This window comes from Nomascus leucogenys, chromosome 24 (genome assembly GCF_006542625.1).
Source record: "Nomascus leucogenys isolate Asia chromosome 24, Asia_NLE_v1, whole genome shotgun sequence".
Lineage (NCBI taxonomy): Eukaryota > Metazoa > Chordata > Mammalia > Primates > Hylobatidae > Nomascus > Nomascus leucogenys.
Window position 1 is genome coordinate 23233174 of NC_044404.1, and position 7862 is coordinate 23241035.

The 7862-nt window shown below is 46.5% G+C and overlaps 1 protein-coding gene across 1 annotated transcript in view; it reads right to left on the bottom strand.

Moving 5' to 3' along the window:
* The window catches only part of LUZP1 (leucine zipper protein 1), a 93281-nt gene extending 88956 nt beyond the window's left edge, over positions 1–4325 (bottom strand). The window contains exon 1 of the mRNA XM_030805841.1: positions 4273–4325. The gene's annotated coding sequence lies outside the window, so the exon portion shown is untranslated. The remainder of the gene's footprint in view (positions 1–4272) is intronic.
* Positions 4326–7862: the final 3537 nt, after the last annotated feature.

Below are 7862 nucleotides of genomic sequence, written 5' to 3' on the forward strand. Positions count from 1 at the left end.
GACAAAAAGACTTTAAAGCAGGGAGAATTTTTTTTGTCCCTGTCTGTATTAGTCAGAGTTCTCCAGAGAAACAGAACCAATAGGAGTATATATATATATAGATATATAATTTACTTATTATGAGAATTGGCTCACAAGATTATGGAAGCGGAGAAGTCCCACAATCTGCCTTTTGCAAGCTGGAGAACCAGAAAAGATGGTGGTGCTAAGAATGGGGGTTTGTGGGCAGGGAAGTGCTGGTATAAGTCTCAGAGTCCAAGGATCTGAGAACCAGGAGCTCCAATGTCCAAGGGCAGGAGAAGATGGATGTTCCAGCTCAATGAGAGAAAGCAAATTTTCCTTCCTCCTCTTTTTTGTTCTGTTGGGCCCTCAGTGAATTGGATCATGCCCACCCACATGGGTGGAGGCAATTTTCTCTACTCAATCTACCAATTCAAATATTAATATCTCCTGGAAATACTCAGAGATGATGTTTTACCAGCTATCTGGGCATCCCTTAGCCCAGTCAAATTGACACATAAAATTCACCATCACACTGTCCTATGCCCCTTCCACACCTTCCAAAGAATCACAATATTTCAGCACCTTGTGTCTACCATGTCTAAACTTGCACTTTCATTTTCACTCATTATATCTTTCTGCAATTTAATTTTTTACAAGTAGCAGTATTACTGTGTCATCAGAAAAAAAAGGCAATAAAGATATACATAAAAAGAAAGCTAACCAAGCTGGAGGTGGCTCACTTTTGCTGGTTTGCAAACAATAAATGATTACCCAGTATGATTGAGGCCAGTGCAAAGTCTGCCAAGAATCATAGAAAGTGAGAATAGGAAGGAATAAAATACCCCTCACTTCTCCTATCATCCCCAAAATGGCATGATTTTAAGTTCCCTCTATTCCTTTGCTCCCTCATGTTTCAGGGCAACCATTACTACATGCATTTCATTCATTCATTCATTCATTCCACAAACATTTATAGATCCTTTATTCTGAACCAAGAATCATGCTGGGTACTTTACATATACTACCTCTTAAAGGTTATAGGGGTCATTATTGCTAGTATATTGCATATACTATCTCTTAAAGGTTATAGGGGTCATTATTGCTAGTATATTGCATATACTATCTCTTAAAGTTATAGGGGGCCGGGCGCGGTGGCTCACGCTTGTAATCCCAGCACTTTGGGAGGCCGAGGCGGGTGGATCATGAGGTCAGGAGATCGAGACCACGGTGAAACCCCGTCTCTACTAAAAATACAAAAAATTAGCCGGGCGTGGTGGCGGGCGCCTGTAGTCCCAGCTACTCGGAGAGGCTGAGGCAGGAGAATGGCGGAGAACCCGGGAGGTGGAGCTTGCAGTGAGCCGAGATCGCGCCACTGCACTCCAGCCTGGGCGACAGAGCGAGACTCCGTCTCAAAAAAAAAAAAAAAAAAAAAAAAAAAAGTTATAGGGGGTCATTATTGCTAGTATATTGCATATACTATCTCTTAAAGGTTATAGGGGTCATTATTGCTAGTATATTGCATATACTATCTCTTAAAGGTTATAGGGGTCATTATTGCTAGTATATTGCATATACTATCTCTTAAAGGTTATAGGGGTCATTATTGCTAGTATATTGCATATACTATCTCTTAAAGGTTATAGGGGTCATTATTGCTAGTATATTGCATATACTATCTCTTAAAGGTTATAGGGGTCATTATTGCTAGTATATTGCATATACTATCTCTTAAAGGTTATAGGGGGTCATTATTGCTAGTATATTGCATATACTATCTCTTAAAGGTTATAGGGGTCATTATTGCTAGTATATTGCATATACTACCTCTTAAAGGTTATAGGGGGTCATTATTGCTAGTATATTGCATATACTATCTCTTAAAGGTTATAGGGGGTCATTATTGCTATCTTGCACACTGGGAAAACAAGGCTCAGACAGGCCAAGTCACTTACTGGTCACACATCTAGTAGGATCTAAACCAAGACATGTGCAACATCAAAGCCCAAGTCCGGGAGGAAATGGGCTGTATTCCAAAGCAAATAAGCTATGCACTCAGGCAGCCATTATTGGCTGGGTGGCTTTGGGCAAGTCATTGAACTCTTCTCAGCAGCAGTTTTCCCACCTCTGCAGAGTAAGTGTATACCCACCTATTTCATGTAAGCTAAGTGCTTTGTAAATCGTAACACATAATACAAAGGAAAGGCATCTCAGCTCTTCAGGGACTAGGTCTCACTCATCTTTGGATCTTTTGGTGCTTTCCCCCCTAGTGTTTGCCTCCATTAGTGTTCATCCCCCCATTAGCACAATTAGGACAGTCTTCCTCGAATGCATCTTATTTCCCCCTCCAGCCTGGGACTTCCTCTACGACCGGAGTGATGGTTATTAATTTCTGATCCCTTTCTGTCCCTAGTACAGTGTCTGGCCTGCATCCCTCCATTCCTTTACATTTTTATTTATTTCATAAGAAATGGCTGAGTGCCTCACATGTGCCAGGCACTACACAGACTGTAATACAGCAAAAGTCCCAAGTTTCCTGGACTGGAGGAGTGGAGAAACAGGACAACATTAAACACAATTACTTAATAACAATTCCATTAAGTGCTGCAAAGAATCAGGTGATATGCCAGGAGGGATTGCGGGATGCAGGGTGGGAACCTAACTGAATTGAGGAGCCAGAGAAGGCTTCCTAGAGGAGGTGGCCTGGAGGCTCAGAGAGGGTAAGCAACATGCTCAAGGTCACACAGCCAGTAAGTGGGAAAATTGGGATTTTAACCCAGGAATGCCGGAGTCCAAAGCCCATACTCTACTAGAAAACACTGTCTTTTATTTCCTCCACCTTTTACTTCCTTGACTTTTTTTTTTTTTTTAGATGGAGTCTTGCTCTGTCACCCAGGCTGGAGTGCAGTGGTATGATCTGGGCTGACTGCAACCTCCACCTCCCGGGTTCAAGTGATTTTCCTGCCTCAGCCTCCCGAGTAGCTGGGATTATAGGTGTGCGCCACCCCACCCAGTTAATTTTTGTATTTTTAGTAGAGACGGGGTTTCACCATGTTGGCCAGGCTGGTCTTGAACTCCTGACCTCAAATGATCTGCCCACCTCAGCCTCCCCAAAAGTGCTGGGATTACAGGGGTGACCCACTGTGGCCCGGCCCCCTACTTCCTTGATTTTTATTGATGAGAAAGGAGTAAGGCCTGTCCAGATGAATTCTCTAAAGCAATATTTTTTCCCAGCTTTTGGGGATCACAGATTCTTTTGAGAATCTAGTGAAATCCATGAAACCTCTCTCCAGAATTCCATGTATACAGACAGACCCACAAAATCTTGCATACGATTTCAGGGAGTTCATAGGCATCCTGAGGCCTAGGTTTAGAACTCATTCCATGGGGGACCATCAGACCTTATAGTGAGATTGTCAGAACCTCAGAAAGAGACACCAGGACCCCATAAAGAGCTCAAATCCCCAGAGAGATCTCAAGACCCTATAGAAAGAGTCTCAAGATCGAGTAAAAGATCTGAGATCCTGTAGAGGCCCCCAAGTTGCTACAGAGTAACAGCTGGGGCTTTGCAGAAATATTCTCAAGAGGCTACAGACATAGAGGAACCTCAACCTCTCATGAAGCTGGGGTCCTCAGAGCAGACTTGGAGAGCTATAATTTTGGGGGGGTTTTTGTTTTTTGGGACAGGGTCTGGCCTCTGTCACCCAGGCTGCAGTGCAGTGACACAATCACCCCTCACCACAGCCTCAAACTCCTGGGCTCAAGCAATCCTCCTGTCTCAGCCTCCAAAGTAGCTGGGACTAGAAGCGTGTGCCACCACGTCCAGCTAAATTTTAAATTTTCTGTAAGGATGGGGGGAGGGTCTCACTATGTTTCCCAGGCTGGTCTCGAACTCCTGGAATCAAGCCATCCTCCCACCTCGGCCTCCCAAAGTGGTGGGATTACAGGCGTGAGCCACCATGCCCTGCGGAGGGCTATAATTCTTAACCCTTGTTGGATCACTGACGCCTTTGAAACTTCGAAGAAAAATGCAACACACACAACAACACGTTACACAATTACAAGGGGTTCACAGACCTCTGAGAGGACATCGGTAGCCCCTGGGTACAGAACTCCGGTTCTTGAGGTGCGGCAAGAACGTAACCCCCGCCCCCCAAACACCTCAAAAACCTGGAGCAGAACCACAGACCCGAGGCACAAACTTTAGGATGAAACAGACCCCGAGTTGCATCCCGGCCCTGCCGTTTACTAGCCATGACCTTGAACACTCACCTAGAAACCCTCAGGCCTCAGCATCTCACCACCCAAAAGAGAGGGCTGGACACCCTTCCCTCCCCAGCCCGGTCCCCGCGGCGTGCGCTCCGTGCGGGGTGGGGCGCTGGCGCTTGACAGGACTCAGCCTCTCTCCGCTCCAGCGCCAGTGAGCCATGAATCCGGCTGCGGCACTTCATGAAATACTCATGGGCCGACTGCACCAGGCTTGCGGGCGGCGGGGGAGGGGGCCGGCGCGGTCGCCGTTTGCCGCAGTGACACCTCCGCGCAGCCAGCCGGCCGCGGGCCTGGGAAGCCGCCGGTGCCGGGCGCGCTCTCGGCCTTTCCCACCCACCAGGCAGGGCGTTCCCGCCAGTCGGCTTCCTGCAGCCGAGGGCCGGAGAGGAGGGACGGCGCTGAGGGGCCGCAGGGCCTGGCAGGCCTGGTTCCTGGCTTTCTCTCCGCGTTTCCTGAGCAGGACCGGCCGGGGGATGGGACCCAGCGCAAACCTCCTTCCCTGGGAGCGCAGCCAGGAAATCGCGTCCTTGTTAATTCAGGTTCCTCTTTTGCGCTGAACGGGGCTGGTTTCCGTCCGCGATCAAGTGGGCATGATGCGACCCACTTATCCCAGGAGGAAGCGGAGAGACGAAATGGCAGCTCCCGACCCCACGACACAGCAAGATTCCAACCCCGTGATGTCAGTGTTAACTCCATCCTACGGATGAGAAAGCTGAGGCTTTGAAAAATGAAGTGACTTATCCAAGGTCATCATAAAAATATTACTACTAATAAAATAACATGCTTACTACATACCAGGCACTGTGCTACAAATGCTCCAGGTATATTTTGTCATTGGGTTCCTGTAATCTATGAAGATAACTGTTGTTCCTAGTTCATAAGTGAGGAAACAGAACCAGAGGCCAAGTGGCATCTCCAGTGACGCGCAGCTACGAAATAACAGAGGTAGGAATTAAACTCCAGCCTCCTGTTTCCAGAGCTCAGCCTTTCTCTATCCTGCTTCCGCATTTCAGTTGAGTAACCATGACCTTGTCTCATTCGTTTCTGGGTCCTCAGAGCCTTATGGAGAACTTGACACAAAGTAAGTGCTCAGAGGTGACTAAGGGAATCTTACATGGAAGTTCACACTTAGAAGGACTGATAGGAGGCATCTGTCCACATGACCCTTTCTAGAGCCTTCAGCCAAGTGAAAACTTAGCCTCTGCCTGAATACTCACTATCATGATAAACTCTCCCCCTCCCCACACCCCCATCCCATTCCCTTGTTGGACAAATACATTTGGTTTAAATGTAAATGCTCCTTTTTTTTTTTTTTTTTTTTTTTTTTTTGAGACGGAGTTTCACCTTATAGCCCTGGCTGGAGTGCAATGGCATGATCTTGGCTCACTGCAAACTCCGCCTCCCAGGTTCAAGTGATTCTCCTGCCTCAGCTTCCCAAGTAACTGGGATTACAGGCGCATGCCACCACACCCGACTAATTTTGTATTTTTAGTAGAGACAAGGTTTCATTGGTTGATCAGGCTGGCCTCAAACTCCTGACCTCAGGTGATCCACCCATCTCAGCCTCCAAAAGTGCTGGGATTACAGGCGCGAGCTACCGTGCCCAGCCTTAAATGCTCCTTTTTTTGTCCATGGTTTCTTGTAAACAAGGCCAGGCCATTTTCCTCCCTATGGCCACATTACATATTGCATGGTATTCTTAGCCATTCTATAAGGGTAGACGGTTCAATAATTTTAAGTTCCTCGTAAACTGGGACAAGGTCAGCTGTTCATCAAAGCTGTTCCCCTTCCACATGTAGAGTTGTTTCTGAGAAGAGCAACCAGACTACATTTTCCAGCACTCCTTGCTATTAGGTACATAACTAGTGTTCACCAGTGGGATGTGGGCAGAGAACATGAATGCCATGTCCTGGCCAAAGTGGTGAAGAAGGATGTATGCTTGCTCAAAGCTCTTTTCTCTCATCTGCCAATCAGACGTCAACATACCAGGGGGCCCTTGGAAGCTACACGTTGAATGGGGCAGAGCCTTAGTCAACCTGGGTCTCACTTATCACTTGACTGAGGGGGGCACACATTGAACTAATTTCTATTGTATTTAGGCATTGCAATTTCAGGATTTATCTATCATAGCAGTTGGCATAACTAGTGTGGGACTACCTTGGGCTCACTGCTGTATCCTCCACATGACAGAGCACAGTGCTGGTTACACAAAAGATGCTCAAAAGACATCTTCAACTGTGTCCAACTGGCTCAGCTGGTCAGAAGCCATCTCTGTTCATCTGATGTCTTATGTCATATGTTTTCCAAAAAGAGTTTCTAGGTAGTTTCATTGCAGCCTCGAGACCATTTGACTGATAAAGAACAAGAATTCGGGAGTGATAGAAGCCTGGATCAAAGGCCAGCAGGGGAAAAAGGAAAGAAAGATGAAATACGGACTAATTAGGGTAGAAATGGTGGGCTGAGTTTTCTAAGGATAGTAACTGTGAAGAACAAACAAATCATGGCTCTGAGTTTCCTGGCAGTCAAAGCAAAGAGGGAACCAGGATGACTTACAAATTGTGTAGGAAGTAGTAAACGTGTGATTGAATACACAGACCCTGGAGGCAAATTACATTGTTTTGAAATCCAGCTCTACCACTTACTAGTCACATGACCTTAAGCAGTTATTTAATTTATCTGTGCTTCTGTTGCTTCTTCTGAAAAACAGGATAATATAATAATAAACCCCTTTCTTAGGGTCCCTGGAAGGATTAAATGACTTCAGACATATTTAGTTCTTTTTTTTGTTTTGTTTTGTTTTTTGAGATGGAGTCTCACTCTGTCGCCCAGGCTGGAGTGCAGTGGTGCAATCTCAGCTCACTGCACCCGCTGCCTCCCAGGTTCAAGCAATTCTCCTGCCTCAGCCTCCTGAGTAGCTGGGATTACAGGCACCTGCTGCTACACCTGGCTAATTTTTGTATTTTTAGTAGAGACAGGGTTTCACCATGTTGGCCAGGCTGGTCTCGAAATCCTGACCTCAAGTGATTCACCTGCCTCAGCCTCCCAGTGTTGGGATTACAGGCATGAGCCACCGTGCCCAGCTGCATATTTAGTTCTCATAACAGGCCTGTCACATGGTAAATCCTATAGAAGAATTAGCTATTGCTGTGATATGGTTGGAAGAATCAGGCCAGTGATTTGGGAGAGACAAATTTTTCCCTGCATTAAACTCTCAGGGAATATATTACACATGTGACCCTAATACAATGGATGGTTCCTCAATCAGACAATCAGAGTTGCGCCCTGTGTCACACGATTGTTTCTTTTCTTCTTTTTTTTTTGAGACGCAGTCTGGCTCTGTAGCTCAGGCTGGAGTGCAGTGGCACGATCTTGGCTCATTGCAACCTCTGCCTCCCAGGTCCCAGTTCAAGCAATTCCCTGCCTCAGTCTCCCGAGTAGCTGGGATTACAGGCATGCGCCACCATGCCTAGCTAATTTTTGTATTTTTAGTAGAGACAGGGTTTCACCAAGTTGGCCAGGATGGTCTTGAACTCCTGACCTCGTGATCTGCCTGCCTCGGCCTCCCAAAGGTTGTTTCTCTTATTTTTGGTCCA